At 43.0% G+C, this 17,942-nt stretch overlaps 1 protein-coding gene across 1 annotated transcript in view; it reads right to left on the bottom strand.

Annotated features, from left to right (window-relative positions):
- RASGEF1B (RasGEF domain family member 1B) overlaps positions 1 to 17,942 on the bottom strand; it is a 337,356-nt gene that overhangs the window by 248,743 nt on the left and 70,671 nt on the right. The gene's annotated exons all lie outside the window — the stretch shown is intronic.

Below are 17,942 nucleotides of genomic sequence, written 5' to 3' on the forward strand. Positions count from 1 at the left end.
GTTTTCTGCAGGCTCCCAGTCAAAATACACTATGAACTTTCAGAGTGTGCCCTGAACTCAGCTTTAACCTAGAGAAACCACTCTGAGTGGCTGTAAGATGCAATTCAGTATCTGTGCTGCTTCAGTGCAGAGACTCCTGGGCCAATTCACTCATTAAAGGTTACACATTTTTGCTTGCAAAATAAGATCAAAGCATCACGCTCATCTATTGAGTGATGGCAACAGCATGCAGCCTAAAGGGAGAAAAGTTATGGCTTTACTTGCTAAGCTGCAGAAGTTTCAGCATGCTAGATAGCAGCTTTGTACTTGTTAGCAGAGTTTGCTAGCGTATATAGACTGAAGGTGTGAGTTAAAAGTTTCACAGAGTGTCAAGATTGTTGCCTGTGAATTATAGCAGGTGGAGTGCAATGAATTAATAGATCTAAAGCCTTTACTCAGAATGGGAACGGAATCCAAATCCCTTTTGCAGGTTCAAATGAAATATGGTTAACTTTAGTTTCTTTTATTCTCTTTGTGACTCTGCATATCTTGATTTTACAAAAGGTCCGGGACAGATGCCAAAATATTGAGTAAGATTAATTATTTGGGGCCTGATTTTGCCACCCTCTCTCATGTTCATGTTCAATAGCACCTCATGTCACAAGCTGCTGATTGAAATCCAGGCCCAGCTCAATCACAATGACCAAGTTCTGGAAATGTCATAAGATTTATTACAAGGTTCACAGATTCAAGTGGTAGCGTAACCATACTGAACGGAGACAATCTGCTGAATCAGTGATACCCACTCTGAGCCTCTATAGTCACATGTTACCAATTGGGCAGCACTGCATGCCATTTGTATAGTTCATAGGTCTCATCAGAGTTCCTCATATTATCTAAGGTCTTAAGCAGAAAACAGCACAGTTATCACAGGTGTGCTGCCTACAATACATAAGAACGGCCATACTGGGTCAGACCAGAGGTCCATCAAGCCCAGTATCCTGTCCTCTGACAGTGGCCAATGGCAGGTGCCCCAGAGGGAATGAACAGACAGGTTATCATCAAGTGATCCATGCCCTGTCACCCAATCCCAGCTTCTGGCAAACAGAGGCTAGGGACACCATTCCTGCCCATCCTGGCTAATAGCCATTGATGGACCTATCCTCCATGAATCTATCTAGCTCCCTTTTGAACCCCATTATAGTACTGGCCTTCACAACACCCTCTGGCAAGGAGTTCCAGAGGTTGACAGTGTATTGCATGAAAAAATACTTTCTTGTGTTTGTTTTAAATCTGCTACCTATTAATTTCATTTGGTGGCCCCTTGTTCTTGTATTATGAGAAGGAGTAAATAACACTTCCTTATTTACTTTCTCTATACAGACGCCCCCCCGACTTACACAATCATTCTGTTCTGGAAAGCCTTACGTAACTCGAATTTCGCGTAAGTCAGAAACATATACCTGTACGTTACACAAAAATGTCCGCAACTCGAAAATCCTATTTCTGGCTTTTGGAACTTTTTCCGTAAGTGTGAATTTGTGTAAATCGGGTCTTGCGTAACCTGGGAGCGTCTGTACCACTCATGATTTTATAGGCCTCTGTCATATCCCCCCCTTAGTCACCTCTTTTCCAAGCTGAAAAGTCCCAGTCTTATTAATCTCTCCTCATACGGAAGCCGTTATATACCCCAATCATTTTTGTTGCCCTTTTCTGAAACTTTTCCAATTCCAATATATCTTTTCTGCAATGGGGTGTGGACAACTGCACACAGTGTGAACAACTGCACACAGTATTCAAGGTGTGGGTGTACCATGGCTTTATATAGAGGCAATATGATATTTTCTGTCTTATTATATATCCTTTTCTTGATGATTCCCAACATTCTGTTCGCTTGTAAATCAGGGTGGGTGGAGTGCTGAGAGTATGTCCTTTGTCCCCTGAGCAGCTGGAGGGCAGAGGAAAGGGAACAGAAGGAGGAGAACTTATTGTGTCAAATGAGGTCACAGAGATTCACAGATTAATCACAATATTTATGTCATGCTGTTGCTGCATTAGTATGAAGTGACATTCAGTCACAATTAAAACATAATACACCCATATTGAAAAGTCCTAGAGAATTTAATAGGGATGAAAGGGTTCTGTAGCAATACTGCAGATCCCAAGCATTCAAATATCAGGATTTTTCAGGGTCTGACTCACAAGATTTGCTTTTTTAAAATCTTGTGGTTTTTAAGCCAGACATTGTACATTCTTTTTTATTTGCCTTCTAGTTTTTAAGCCTTTAGGGTATGCTGTCGGTTTTCAGCTTTTCTCCACACCAGGAGGATTAGAAACTTACTCTTTTTTTTTTTTAAATAATGAAAGCAGAGCTTCTCATCCCAACAAGTGACTCCAGGAACTGGGGCTTTAAGGAGCACCAAATATCTCACAACTCACAATAAAATTACTATATTTTTATAAAGTTTTATTTGTGTCTAAAGGAAAAACAATGCCATAGAAATTACTTAAAGACTTTTAGCTGTAAATAGACAATGAGATCCTTCTTTCAAGATTTTGTGGGGGTTTTTTTAAACCATTCCATAGAAGGGATACAATTTTCTATTAAAGTCTGTTGGAATTTTCCCTATGTCAGGACATCATACTATAATTAGCTCCTGGCACTCTGTCATGAAGTTGTTCTAGGTTTTGTAACATTGTTTATAACCTTTTAGGGTACACACATAGCTATTCCTGCTGTATCCAGGATGTACCTAGCATGCTGAAATAAGACAGGAAGAGTGGAAGTTTAGAGCAAGCTCCTCCTTTCTGTCTGCAAAACTATGGAGTTCTATAGATTGTCACACATTAAGAACTACAGGTGCATGTCATTAAATATCTTCCACATATACGCACCTGTGGTTTGGACTGACTTTGCAAGCATATTTGCACAGGTGTGCGAAGCTTAAAGTGCTGCTACTCCCATATTCACAGATTCAGATGAACACCTGCAGCAATTTGAAGTGAAGGTTTACATTCATTTCAAATTGCTTCGAGGGCACATATTTGTATCATCATTGTAACCCTTCATGTTGACTTCTTGGTTTGGACCTTGGCATTCTACAAGCACCTCTGTTGATTTTGCTTTGTTCTCTGTGGAACTAGCTGGGAGGCCTACTAATACTTGTACAGCAAACCTGTTTGGAACATATGCATGCACTAAACTATTTTTCATCACAATCATGGGCAACATCAACCTCCGTCCAGGAGGTGAAATTGCATAAGATGGACACAAAGCACATGGTTTTAAGGAGGTAGCATAGACACAGATGTTAAAATGACTCTGTGCGGATTTGCAGTTGCTTTGCTGAAAAAATAGATCTGTGGTGCCTTTTTTATATTCCTAAGTAATAAATAATGTATTTTATTCTAAAAATATTGATAAAAATGAGCCAGATGTCAGAGCATAAAACAAGTTATTAGAAAAAAAAGGAGGGAAGAAAAGTAGGGCAGAACACTTTAGCCTTATATAGAACAACTGGATGAAGAAAAACACAATCATGGAAACAAATGAGCTGCACAGACAGAGAAAGGAACAAGACAAATCTCAACCCAGGTTTCAGGAACCCTCTTTCTAACTAGATTTATGAAGATCGCTCCTTAAAATATCTCCCCTCTGCATTGCACCTGATTATCCTGAAACAAAGCAAAATAAAAGAGAAATCAAAAGTGCAGCAAATAATATCTTTTGCTCTCTGACTTTCTTTCCCCTCTCACTAAAAGATGGCCTGATCAAGCTGCATTCTCTGATACTAGATACGTCTTATTTACAGAACATGCCGCTTCCTGCAGCCCCCATTGGCCTGGAACGGCGAATCACAGCCAGTGGGAGCTGCGATCAGCTGAACCTGCGGATGCGGCAGGTAAACAAACCGTCCCGGCCTGCCACTGGATTTCCCTGACAGGCCGCATGCCAAAGGTTGCCGATCTCTGCACGAGATCATCCTTCCCCCTCCTCCGCCAAGTTAAGATATTTTACTGCTTCTACAAGTATTCCCCATTTTACATAGAAAAGTATCTTTCTCAGGGAGCTAAAAACTTTCAAACTATTGGAAACTTTCTGTGCAACCACTATGTTTACATGATCTCTCTGTATTCTCTTCCTTCCTCTCACGCTTTTATAGGCAGTGCAGGTAGTAACATCTGTAGCTAAGGCTGACCAACATTTTCCTGACACTTTCCATTATAAGACACCACTTTCAGTTGCTTATAGCTTTGCAAAACTTTAACCATCTGGTCTGAAATTTTCCATGCTAGGCATCTGCCTCAGGCTGACATTTTCTGGAAAATTTCAGTAAAAATAGGTCAGAATGAGAGGAGGGGAAGTACATTGTTTTGCTCATTCTTACAACCCTTTTTTTTAAATCAAGTTCTATCACCCTCTATGCTTTGGAGCAGAGACTTGAAGTTTGACAGAAGTGAATCCTTGACGTCAGAAATGGGCCTTTTATTGTCCCCATAAAAATCCACCTAAATTTGACCAAGTTCTGAGCATCTGAAAAATTACAGTTTGCACATGCTCTGTGTAAACTTGTTGGCTGCTAAATTCTCCCAAGATGCACTGAGCGCACTCCAGCCCATGGCTCCAGGCACTGAGAAGGACTTTTCCTGCAGTTGCTCCTCCCAGCAGCCCGGGAACAATGTGGCACCAGGCACCAAAAAGATGAGCAGGGAGACTGTTTTTCCTGCGCTATCAATGGTCTCCCTGATACTGCCCAGACAGTGTGGAGGAGGAACAGCCTGACTGTGCAGGTGTGAGGTGGAAAGACTGGGACATGGAGCCAAGGGGAGTGAGGGGCCAGGGGAATAAAGGTTTGTAACCAATGGAGCACACTCCCCTCCAAATCCAAAATAGAACCTACAATTTCTGAGTCTCAACATTCCTCTGTCATGAGCAAATACCTACAAAACCCACTGGCACAACATGTGCTTCATTTCTCTCTAATGGCTGACCCACACAGAGGATAGCAACCTACTACTGCAATCGGTTACTCTGCTAGCTCGGGTGGCAGAGCGCTGTGGATCTAAAAGGTTCCAACCCTAGTGAAGAACAACATGGGAGTAAATACGATACCATATGATAGAATTTGCATATGCAATATTATGCAGTGTTTACTTACATGATGATATACTTTTCCCCCCACAAGACCCCTGCCTCATTCCGTGCACAGAACAAATTTATTTTAAAAATTCAAACTTTGCTGACTGATAATCTAAGAACAGAAAAGGAGACTAAGTTAATGAATTAACTGTTCACTAAGAATACTTCACTCAGCTACAGATATGACTCAGGGCTTGTCTACACTTACCGGAGGATTGACATTGTGGCGACCGATGCATCAGTCGTCGATTTAGCGGGTCTAGTGAAGACCCGCTAAAATTGACTGCCGATCACTCTTCTGTCGACTCCTGTACTCCCCCAATCGAGAAGAGTAGGGGGAGTCGATGGGAGAGCGTCTCCCGTTGACGTTGCGTAGTGTGGACCCCACGGTAAGTAGATGTAAGTTACATCGATTTGAGTTACACTACTCATGTAACTCAAATTGCGTAGCTTAGATCGATTTTTCCCTTTAGTGTAGACAAGGCCTCAGCAATGTCTTCATTGCTCCTTTCTTCATCTCCTGCTGTTCTTCTCAAAACTAATTTTAGGACACCAGTTAGAATAGAATGCTGATGGGAACTTTAGCAAAGGAATCACGACCAAAGAAAAGCACAGTTTTGGCCTGAGCATAGGAGTGAACACCAGGAGCTGCCGAACTCCAATCCCAGTCACAACCCATCTGTAAAGTCAGGGCAAGAATACCTCACCAGCTGATGCTATAATTTTCAAGAAAGAGAGAGATGCTGAAAGAAATTTGCTTTGTAAAGTGCTCTGAAGATGAAAAGTTCGATGCAATATTGTCACCACCATGGCTGCATAACACTTATGCTTTTGGAAGCAGGTTCTATTACTGCTGGAAACATCACACCTATGTTGCACTGCTAATAACAGGACCGTGAATTACCGTAAATGACGAGAAACATAATAATGCATTGTGTTGACGCTTCCAAAAGTTTAAACTAATCCAGTGCATTAAGTAATACATGCATTAGTGAAATGTCAGGGGAGGTAGCCATTCATAAAGGACTCAAAATATATATTTATTCAGACAGTGCAAAGTCTGAACCTTATTGCTACTTCCTTCCACCTCTTTCCGAGAGGCTCTTAAATTTTAGGAAGGATGATAGTCTCTACATCAAAAACAAATAGTTTAGTGTAGAAAAAAAATATTTGGGTAGGTTTTTGTGAGTGAAACAAAGCCATGTTATATAAATCACTCCCTCTCTCTGTGTACAGTGCTGCTCTTAAAGATAAAGTGTTACCACTGTAACATTCAGGGAAAGATAAATATTAAACCCTCAGTGGTGCTGGAACTAGGGTTGCTACCGCACCCCCGGGTTTGTAGTAGTAATAACAAACACCAAATATATGGTTTCCATTATCAGCACCCCAACTATAAAAGTTGTTCCAGCACCCCATTAAACCCTTCTCCTTTAGCAGAACACTTCTGTGACCGAATAAGCTGCACTGGGCCCAAATCCTGGTACCCTCATGGCAATTAGAGTTTTGCTATTGCCTTAAATAGCATACAAGAATTGGCCCTGTATGAAATAATTCACCACCACCAACAGCTTCTTCAAAATTAATCAATCATTTGCTGTTACAATTTATTCTTTTCTGCTGAATTCTGATGTAGCTCTCCTACCAGATTATCCATTTACAATCAATTCAGAACACTGTTAATGCCGTTTGATGGGCAAAAGATCCATTTTCAGAGTGCTTATGAATAATGCATCCCCAAGGCATTACTAAAATCAACAGTAAAACGTGAATAATGGGCAAATTCTGCTCTTGACTCAGGCTGAAGTCAGGGGCATTGCTCTATTTACATTGGTGTCAATGGGAGCAGAACTGGGCCCATGGAGTTCACTCAGACTGTGTCACCTCTTTTGTTCTGAACAATCTCTACTTCCGTACACGTTTTTTGCTGCATTGTGGCTTCATCCCAGGTTTAGCTTTCCTCTCCTATTCTGCCATCAGAACTAAGCAGGAGCAATTACTTGTGAACAAGAGAACAGATGAAGGTTTCCTTTGAAGTAGGGAATGGAGTCTACAAGGTAGGTTAGACCACATGATCCTTACTTTTCATGTACAGCCCCTTCCATGTTTGCTAACAATGGTGGCTACTATCAATGGAGAACAGTGTTTCAACCTGGGGCACAACAGTTTCTTAGCACAATCCCCTCCTTCTCTGCCAATCTACATCCACCACCCAAGAGTGCAGTTGAATGTGAGGCATACTCCCAGCCACCCCCACCAGCCATTACTATTGCACAATAGCATTGGGCTGTATGCAAAATGACCACTAAGCTATAAGGTATACAGTTTAGTTCCCTGGAGACTGTAACAAGAATGTTAAAACAGAAACTTGCTAAAACCTCCCTGTGCAGAAAATGTAGACTGTTAACAGGTGTATTTGTTGGCTAGGTCACATTAATCCAGTGCTCAAGTTATTGTGCAGAGATACATTCCTGTAGGGCTTAGCAGGCTGCTCTAGGAGGTACAGTCCTGCATATTCCCCCTTCCACGTGCAGACACACAAATCACACGCATATGGTAACCCTTAGCATAAGTTTCAACCCTGTGCAAGTTGGAGGCTAGTACAACTGAAGACAGGTAGATATTCTGGAACTCCCAAAAACTGGGTTTGTAATGGAAAGCTCAATCGTATAAGCCATAAAATGTCACCATCTCTTACTCCTTGTCAAACTGGCTTACGTCTCCCCTTAGCCCTTTCATTCTACCCCTACAGGCATGCTGGGCTTATGAGCAAATGATAAGCACTCGGAGATCTAGCAGTGGGAGTGCTCCAACACCCACGGGGCTTGTTACATTTTCCTGAAGCATCACAGAAGCAGAGTAGGGACCAGCAATTGCCTGGTTCTTGGGAGCATGGACGTTAGAGATATTGATATCGGGGAAAGGGAAAGCAGCAAAAGCAAAAATAAATGAGTGTGTAAAAAAAAAACAACCTAGTGACAGAGAAAATCCATCCTCAACTCCAAGCTGCCAAGTTCACCTGCTCTTTAGGAGAAGAGGGAGGAAATGACAAGTCTCAGTAATAAGTGGAGGTCCAGCATCACTCCATCATCATCCTGATACACTGTTTGCAGCTTTGCACATCTCACTTAAACCACTGATCCGTTTCCCCCAGCATAGGGACACACCAGCACATTCTTCTTTTCAGCTGTGAATCCTTAAGATGCCTGGAGGAAACGCTTCAGGGGCAGCTGCAGTGTTTCAGCCTTGTGGATTGAGGCTTGGCAGCGAAAGCATTTGGTTTTGTACACTGGCTGGCATTCTTTGCAGCAGAGAGGAGTGTCCAAGGTGTATCTGTTGGATCTGTGGTATTTTAGGCCAAGACTTTGCAGTACCAAGAGAACAGGGGAAATATTGCCAGCCTCACCAAATTTGGGCCTGCCTGATTATTCCTGAAATTCCCATGGCTAGTATCCACTCTTCCTGAAGACAGAGAGATAGATCAGTGGGGTGGATTTTCTGAGCTGAAGTAAAAATGACGTACGTTGAACAGGACAGGTTTACTATTCAGTTATAGCGATGTCATTTAGATGTAAGCATCTGCCCGATATAGACCATGACGTGTAAATTCTACACTTCCATCTGCGCATAGTGCAGCTTACACTGGCGGGCACGGACAGACATCAATGAGAAGGCACAGTACCTTAGATACAAAGGGACTTCCATTATCGCTGGCCTCACCTTGCTCAATTTACATTGGAGACACAGATAAACAACATGCCTTTGTCTAGGATAAATTTGTTTAACAGCTCCACTTGGATTGCTTGGTCTGAACATATTTTAGTAACATATTTACAGAACACCTACTCTTTACACACCACCCATACATACACCAGGCAATGTCATTAATCACCAGTATGTCACCAGCTTTCATAAAAGACTTTACTCTATACACTTTTATAGTACAATAATATTGTATACAATCAGTTGATTCAATTGCTTATTCTTTGGGGTTCTGACCCCCTGTTTTTCCCCAGCAGTGTCTGGACCCTGATTGTCCCAATAGGGTCATATTATTCTTTATTCATAATTAATCAATTGATGATCAGATCTTCATGAATCCTAAAGGTTTCTCATATTTTATCACAAATATTTATTCTTTGTATTATTGACACTGTAAGTTCATTATTACTCTCCTGTTGGAAGAGTTTCAGTCACCAATCAGGAAGCAGGAAAAAAAATACTGCAAGATTCAGGCAACCACTCTCACGAGCTGAGCAATGATTACTGAATGGTCAGGAGCAACATGAACATAAAAACCACCCAGCAATTCCTCATGAATATCAAATACATTCTTGAAATCCTGATTTTGGCTAAAAGAGGGGCTAAATCTGTGATGAGTTGTATTCTAAACAAATAGCTTACTACCATTACTGGCAGAAATACTGAGCAACGCATTTTCTGGGTAATGTGAGTAAAACGTGGAGGTGGCTTCTGAAGGACCATACTTGTTCCTAGAGACCATACTAATAAATGCAGAACATACAAAGCAGTATTATTAGGGATCGAAGTGTGTGTGTTAGTCCACTGAGCTGGGATTGAAATGTAATTTGGGAATCAAATCTTTTAGAGACTTCCACGTTTTATGACCAGGTTTTCTTTAAAGAGAACATTGTAAAACAATACTCAGAAGTCTCATAAATCAGATCTATGCTAATTCCCTTTCTAGGAATCAGAATGTACTGTGAGCAAACAGAATTACTGGGAAGACATACAGCAAGTGATGTCTTCAGAAAGAAGAGGTTTCAAACAAAAAAGACGTGAAAGAAGAAAGAAGTAGAGACACTGAAGACTTTGCGGGTACAGGCAGCAAGAGACGGACAGAGAGATTTGGAAACACAAAGACATCTGTGAAACATGTACAGAGCTGAGCAAATCATTCATAGTGAATAACGGATTTGAGGAATTTGGCTTGTTTTTGTTCACAAATTATCTGTAAGCAGCTTATGTAGCTGAATATATTCATCATCCAAAATTATTCACTGAATCATTTCTATTGTTTGTCCCGAAGCAGTTTGTTGTGGTTATGCAGTGTTCTAAACTGAAGACATCTTGGCTAGGTTTGATTGAGCACGAGTCACAGATGTAGGATTGGTGTGAGCAGCGGCGCCATGTCGGGACTAAAGTGGAGGAGTACATCTGACAGGACTGGAAGTGGAAGCAGAGCCATAGGGGGAAGGAGGAGAAGGCTAGAGCAGGGGTTCCTGACCTTTTTCCTTCTGAGGCCCCCACCCAGCATGCTAAAAAACTCCACAGCCCACCTGTGCCACAACCACTGTTTTTCTCCACATAAAAGCCACGGCTGGTGTTAAGGGGCAGCAAGCAGGGCAATTGCCTTGGGCCCCACGCCACAGTGGGCACCACGAAGCTAAGTTGCTCAGGCTTCGGCTTCAGCCCCAGGTGCTGGGGCTTGGGGCCCGGGCTGCACTCCTGTGCGGTGGGGCTTCAGCTTTCTGCCCTGGGCCCTAGCAAGTCTAACGCTGGCCATGCTTGGCAGCCCCCCGGAAACCTGCTCATGGCTCCCCGGATCCCTGGTTGAGAACCACTGGACTAGAGGACTTGTGACAATGAGGGACTGAAGAGATGAAGCAGAAAACTGACCTCTAAAGGGTATAATTATATGATCCTTGCTATTGTCTCTGCTTCCCGACTGAATAAGCGTACCATAAAATCAGGTTTCTGGTGCAAATATTTGTCTTTGCAAATTCGAAGTGTTCAAACTACAAATTCAAATTTCTCAGTGAACAATGCTTCCCACTAACTCATTCACTGCAATATTCATGGAAAAGGAACACAAAAGGGGAACACACACACAGAACATTCCTTTCCTACCCAAGCAAGTGTTAGCGAAGAACTCTAACATTGTTATGAGCTGGATAAAACCTTTTAATGGGGTGAATTAAAACCTTGTTAATAATTGCATGAGACCATGTCTTTCCCTTAAGATATCTGTAAGCAACACTGAAGGGGCCACACCTAAAATAAGGCCGAAGAGAGTCTGCCCAGAAATGACCAGCGCAGGCAAAGGGTTCCACTCAGTATCATGCCCACGTCGGTGGGTGGGTGAGAGTGTGCATATAAAAAAGACAAACTGAGACAAACAGAAGATAAAGAGACTGAGGCAAAAAGCAAGCAAGCCATGCAGCAACCTGTGGATACAGTGTATGACCCTAGAAAAAAAAGCTACAAAGAGGTTTTTTTGGTCTGGTGTTAGCTAAAGAGGCTTGGGGCTGGAAGTTAAGAAACTATTCCTTTGCTTCCAGTTCCTCCGGCATTTGGAGAAGGAGACCCTGATACATTTCTTGTAAACAAACATTACATCAAGGAAAACACCAAATTATCAATTTCTGTCCCCATCAGGAACATTCGCAGGACCAGAAGCGTGCGTGGGGAGGTGGGGGAGGGAGCAGAAGCATAGCCCCAGTCAGCAGGGGCACAGAACGCCTCTGGGGCCGGAACAGGGAGAGCAAACTCCTCCTGTCTCAGGGCTGCCGAGGCAGGGAGGGAGAGCCATGGTGGCAAGGGACAGCTCCACTGGCCCTGGGGCAGGGGGGTGGGGGGAGAGGAGAGCCAGCTCCACCTGCCGTAGCGGGAAGTGCCAGTTCCTTGTTCTCGGGACGGGGCAGGAGATGACAGCTCTTCCAGCTCAGAGCCATGAGGGAGGAAGGAAGAGCCAGCTCTATCTGCGCCAGGGCCGAAGCCAGGGGAGGCAGCTCCTCTGGCCGCGGGGGATGGGGAAAGTGCCCCTCCAAAAATCGGCCAAATTTTTATTCCTCTGTACACCACTGCACAGAACACAAAACTTTGACTAGCCACTGGGACTGAAAAGGGGCAAAGGTATTAGCTTTTAATGAGAGACAGGATGGCATGGCCCTAGGGAACTGAGGGCCTAGTCTTGTAAGGTGCTGAGCTCCCTTAGCTCCCATTGCAGCCACCTCACAAGCCCAGGCCCTGAAAAAGCAGAACGGATCTTTGAACAAACAGTTGAAAGAAAGAAAGAAAGAACCCTATAAGCACAATGTACAAGAGAGGGAGAGTACAATTCAAGAGAGAATATGGGGATGCTGACCCTCAAGTTAAATGAAAGGACAAACCACTCTTACCTCTGGAAGAAGTCAGGAGAGTAAAAAGAAAGTCTCTGAAAGGGGAGAGAATATGCAAAAACAACCTTAACTCTGCCCCTGTGCAGCCACTTACCACAGAAAGGCTATAGCTGTACAACCTTAGAAATGGTCATTGACTACAAATGAAGATATAATACATTTCATAGACATGTTGACTCCCTTATTTATCATAGGGGAGACAGGAGTGTGAGACATGCACACAAACACCCTAGGAAGAGGCCGAAGATCATCACTGAGGGGATCTAACCACAGCTTTCCAGCTAAGGGGAAATGATGTAACTAGACCGTTTTTCCCCACGTCATAAAAACTGAACTGGTAAATGCTCCTTTGTAGCGTACCACAAGTTCCAAAACTCTCCAGAGGTTGAAGCAGCTGCAGGGCTTTATTTCTGAAATTCTAGAATGATTATTTTTATTTAACATTTGCAATTGTGCCTTGTGGCCCCCACAGTGCTGGGCACTGCACAAACCCATATAATAGAGGTGTCCTTTGCCAAAGCTCTCGCAACCTAAATAGATAAGGCAGGGTGGGAGAGGAAACTGAGGCAGAGAGGTGAAATGATTTTGCCCAACATCAAGATAGCACAGCGGTAGACCCAGGAGCAGAATCCATCTCTTCCAACACCCTGGCCAGCCCCCTATCCAGCAGACCGCATTTGGTCTTACTGTTTTCCCATGGGAAGAGATTTAACTCCCACTGCAGCCAATAGGAGTTACTTGATTCCCCCCACAGGAAGGAAGATTTTTTAATTCATCCATCTCTCCATGCACTTCTTACACACCCCTTGTACCTCAGGTCCAGTCCTGCCCCAAGATCCTCAGTAGATCACGCAAGCGACGGACACATTATTATTTATTTATATCATCATAGTGCCTAGAAGCCCTATTTATGGACTGTTGTGGTAGGTGGTGTACTAGCACAGAACAAAAAGATGGTTTGTACAAGCAGATCTTAAGCACAAACCAAACATGCTTCATAGTGCTTGCTTAAATTCTGAGACGCTGGCTATTCAAGCTCACACAACAAAACCTTTACTCTCTGGAGGTAGTGGCTAATGAACACCGCTCCTCTTTCTCCAAAGGAAGAGCCCTGCATTGCGTGCAGTACACTGCAAGGCTGCAGCACGGACCATCTTTCTGATAAATCAGTAATGTGTTCTCAAATGGTAGCCTTTCCTCCCGGTAGACACAGCTCCACCAGTGCCCTTAAAAGTCTGACTGTCATTCTGAGGCACTGGACTTAGCTCAGATCTGATCTTTCCTGAAGGCTGCAACAGCATGTTGCACGGATAACTGCATGGACTTTTGCGACTTGCACTGAAATAAATTAGATGCCCACTGTGACTGTGTTACATATTAAATAAGTAAGTCCAGACTGCTCAGCATATTTTCCTTTCCCAGAGAAACACAGGACCAGTTTAGAATAACCCACTTCTTGCCTTGGATCTCACCAGAGTTACAAGAGCACAACTCCCCTTTGTTGATGTTGTACTGGGTATAATCTACCTGAAAAAGGCTGTTTCCATAATTACTGAGCAGAACTGTGGAAGGAGGGGCAGGGAACACAACAGGAACCTAGTGTGGGACCTAGCCTAATTATGTATTCTTCTAGCTCCACTGAATTGCTTTTAGCATTAGAGAGCTCAGGATGGCAAAGAACCCTCTACTGGGCCAATGGGCTAATAGCAGAATGGATTCACTTTGACATGGAAACATGGGGTAGAACTGGAGCTGGGTAATGCAATTTGGAAATCTACTAAGTGCTATATGCTGGGAGAAGGTTGATCTAGTGATCCCAACACAGAAATAGCAACCAAGACCACAGTTCTCATCCATCTTCAGACAGACTCTCCACTGTAGCAAGTCCCTTAGGTCCAAAGTGGCCAGTGATCTGGGCTGCATTAATATTTGGGCAACCAACCTGAGACATTTAAGACCTATTTTTCTGAGGTGCTGAGAACTTCAGGGGCTCATTGACATCAGCTGCAGTTGAAAGTGTTTGGCAATTCTGAAGTAAGATTGAAAGTGTCTGAAGTTGGGCGCCCAAAATCAGTGTCCATTGTGTAGAAAATGTACCTTAATTTTTTTACTTCAGTTTCATCTTTAAATGAGCGTTGGTCAGGCTTACTCTCCTCACCAGGGTGTGTAGGATTAATTAACTAGAGGCTTTACATTGCTTTGAAGAGAAGTGTTAAGAATTAACACCACTGAGAAGCAGTCTGAATTTTAGCTCATTTTTTTCTATTTTTAACCACACAAAAGTGGTACATTGCGTGAGTCTCAAGAGTATCATTGCTCGTAATACAGAACTATGAAGAGACACATCTTTATTTCTTCCAAAGCCCAATTTTTAACCGTCATTTGACTTTGATTTGCAAAAGTGGTTTGACTTAAAAATTGTCAGGGTTACTCAAAAGTCAAAGAAGAAGAGTGCTACTAAGCGTGAAGGAAATTAATCAGCCTGCAAACTGTCTTTGAATTACAGGTCTAGGGCATCAGCTAAATTAAATATAAACTAATAATATTTGTGAGCTGGGTTGGTCAGGGCACCTGACTGAATTTCTGTGTCCTTCTTCGGGTATAGGCCCCACTCTTCCCAAGTAGGTTTTATTCCAATCAATTCTCCCTTTCATAGTTCAAGGTGGTGTTTTTTCAATCCAGTTTTCGATACAGATTAGGGTTAGGTTTTGTGGTCTGAAGCCAAACATGATCTTGAGTTTGGGTTCAGGTTTGGCAAGGCTAAAATCTTGCAAGATGAACTTCCAAGTTTATTTGCAGAAATCTTATTAGATCAGCTATTCTTGTGACATTATCCACACTCAGCAGACTTTGGTGAGGATATTTGGACAGAGCCTCAGCTCATGTATATTGGACTTCAGGGGTGTTATGCCATTTTACACCAAAAAAGGATCCAGCCCAGAGTTGCTAGATTATGGTTATAGCTGAAAAAGACCAGAAGACAGATTCCTACTCAGTCAGAACCAATACCACACTAGTGAGTTATGATACGAAATCAAATCCAGACCACAAATTCACATGGGTTCAGAGTGGAGGTTCTGCTTTTTAACCACATGTATCTGTTGTACACTTTACCCCCAACTCCCACCCCCACCCTCACCCTCCACCTCCACCCTGCCAAGACATCTAGTTTGGAAATAACAGAGCATCTAATAAAATTTGTTCGGAATAGATCTTTTCAAGCTTCCCAATATACAGCTGGAATACACTTGATAGGATTAAAGTAAAGCTGGAGGGAAGATCAGAGATCAAAACTTCTTAAAATCCTGGCCATCTTGTTCCTCTGCTTTTTCTATAACATGCCATGCTTAGATTAGCAGCTTTTGTAAAGCCTTGAACCACACAACAGTAAGCTTGTGCTTGAACCAAAATGAGTACAATTGCCCCCTACCTAAAATCTGATTTAAAAACAGAGCTCTGTTCACTGTGTGGGAATCAAGATTGAGACAAGGTCAGAATGGGTCTGATTTTACGGAAGGAAAATGGAATGCAGAATCAATATCACAACAAATCAGTCAAGTTCCAGAGACAAATGTCTTAGCTAGTGACTTTCCAATACATGTATCTCTGAATATATTAAATCAATAAAACAAAACAATTCATATCCTGATGGTAACAATAAAACTTGGAAAAATAAATATGGTCCCAGCAATATTGCACATCAGTTTACTAGAGCAAAATGGCATTTGCAAATAGATGTTTCTTTCTATTGTCTTGATAGGGTACAGTGCACATTTTATTGGCATGTTACAGATTAAAAATTACTTTTTTAAAAAATGAAAATGGATCAGTATTGTGCAGAACATGCAGAAATGATTCTGGGCCTCAGTTCTCCATGTATAAAATGGGATAATGATACTTCTTTACTCCCACCCTTTGTCTTGCCTGTTTAAACAATCCCTGCTCCAAAGAGTTAAATCTCTTACTGTTTCAGAGGGGTAGCCATGTTAGTCTGTATCAGCAAAAACAATGAGGGGACACCTTAGAGACTAACAAATTTATTTGGGCATAAGCTTTCGTGGGCTAAAACCCACTTCATCGGATGCATGGAGTGAAAAATACAGAAAGCAGTATAAATATCACAGCACATGAAAAGATAGGAGTTGCCTTACCGAGTGGGGGGGGGGGGGAGTGTCAGTGCTAAAGAGGCTAATTCAATTAAGGTGGAAGTGGCCGAGTCTCAAGAGTTGACAAGAAGGGGTGAATATCAAAGGAGGAAAATGATGTTTGTAGGGCTCACGAGGCCAATGCAATCAAGGTGGACATCACCCATTTCCAACAGTTGACAAGAAGGTGTGAGTATCAGCAAAGGGGAAAATTACTTTTTGGAGTGCTCTGATCTCATTTGGGGTCCTCAGGCACTACTGGAATACAAATAAATAACGACAAAAGATACTGTTAAGAGAGTCAGACCAACCCCCCCCCCAAAAAAAACCCCAAAACTTATATTGGAAATACTATTTTTAATGTATATATTTAAAATGTATTTGGGACAAAATGAGGCAGGGCTTAATGGAGGAACAAGCCATGAACAGGAATGAATGGCAATGCTGTACTGCTCCCTGTGTGTTTAAAGATGCATCGGGGTGAGGAGAAGAAGAAGAAGATTTACAACGCTGAACACCTGGGTCCAAGCAAAAGTTTTCCCACCCAGTTCTACCAGCCTACCAGGGAGTTGAACCACTCTGACCAGGGCTGGCTCTACCGTTTTTGCCGCCCCAAGCAGGACGTCTGAAGACAGAAGCTGCCGCCGAATTGCCACCACAGCAGCCTGAGGAAAGAGGTTGCCATCTTGACGGCACACGGACTGCGGACCCTTTCACAGTGCCGCCCCAAGAACCTCCTTGGAATGCTGGTGCCTGGAGCCAGCCCTGACTCTGACTGCGTCATGCATTCTTCCACCACATCTTCCAGGGAGCCTCAGAAGGTGGTGATTGGATCGAGCCCAGTTTTCAAAGAGAGCTGTTCCTGTCCAGTGTAACCCTAGGGACTGGGTCCTTGCTGCCTGGCTTCTCCCACGGATACATGTTTCTCCAAGGGCAGGTGCTGCTGAAGGTGTAGGAGAGTGCTTTTTACACACACACACAGAGTGAATCTGGCTCCTGACCTCAGCAAACCTATCAGCTCCCCAGAGCAGAGGCTGGAACACTGATAAACCTGATCACCTAGGAAGGGCAACCCCTCTCCCCCTGCACACCACACTTTCTACCTGCCTCATCCACTTTGTGGAACAAGTAAACCCCCTTTTCATTCAGCCCTCTCAAGTATAGTCCTTCCTCTTTTTCCAACCATTCAGCATCCTACCTCCCACAACTCATTTTGCTCATTCTGTGGGGATCAAGATGTGATCAATAGAACACTCCTGTTAACTCTTGGTTATTGGTAACTGGTCAGGAGTGACAGGGCCACAAACTACATCTCAGCATCACAGCTGAACACTCAGTAAATCAAAGGCTCCAAGAGAATTCTTCCGGGCTCCGTTTTTCAGTGCGACTCCATGTGACCTATTGAGCTGCTGCACTAGGCAGTGTGAGGTAATCATTCTTCATTAATTTTCGCAGAAATGCTCTTGAGATTAAATGGTATAGCCATTAATCATGGGGAAACAGCGGGTGTGGGGGATCCTAAACCCCAGCAACTTC

The sequence above is a fragment of the Eretmochelys imbricata genome, chromosome 4 (genome assembly GCF_965152235.1).
Source record: "Eretmochelys imbricata isolate rEreImb1 chromosome 4, rEreImb1.hap1, whole genome shotgun sequence".
Taxonomy (NCBI): Eukaryota; Metazoa; Chordata; order Testudines; family Cheloniidae; genus Eretmochelys; species Eretmochelys imbricata.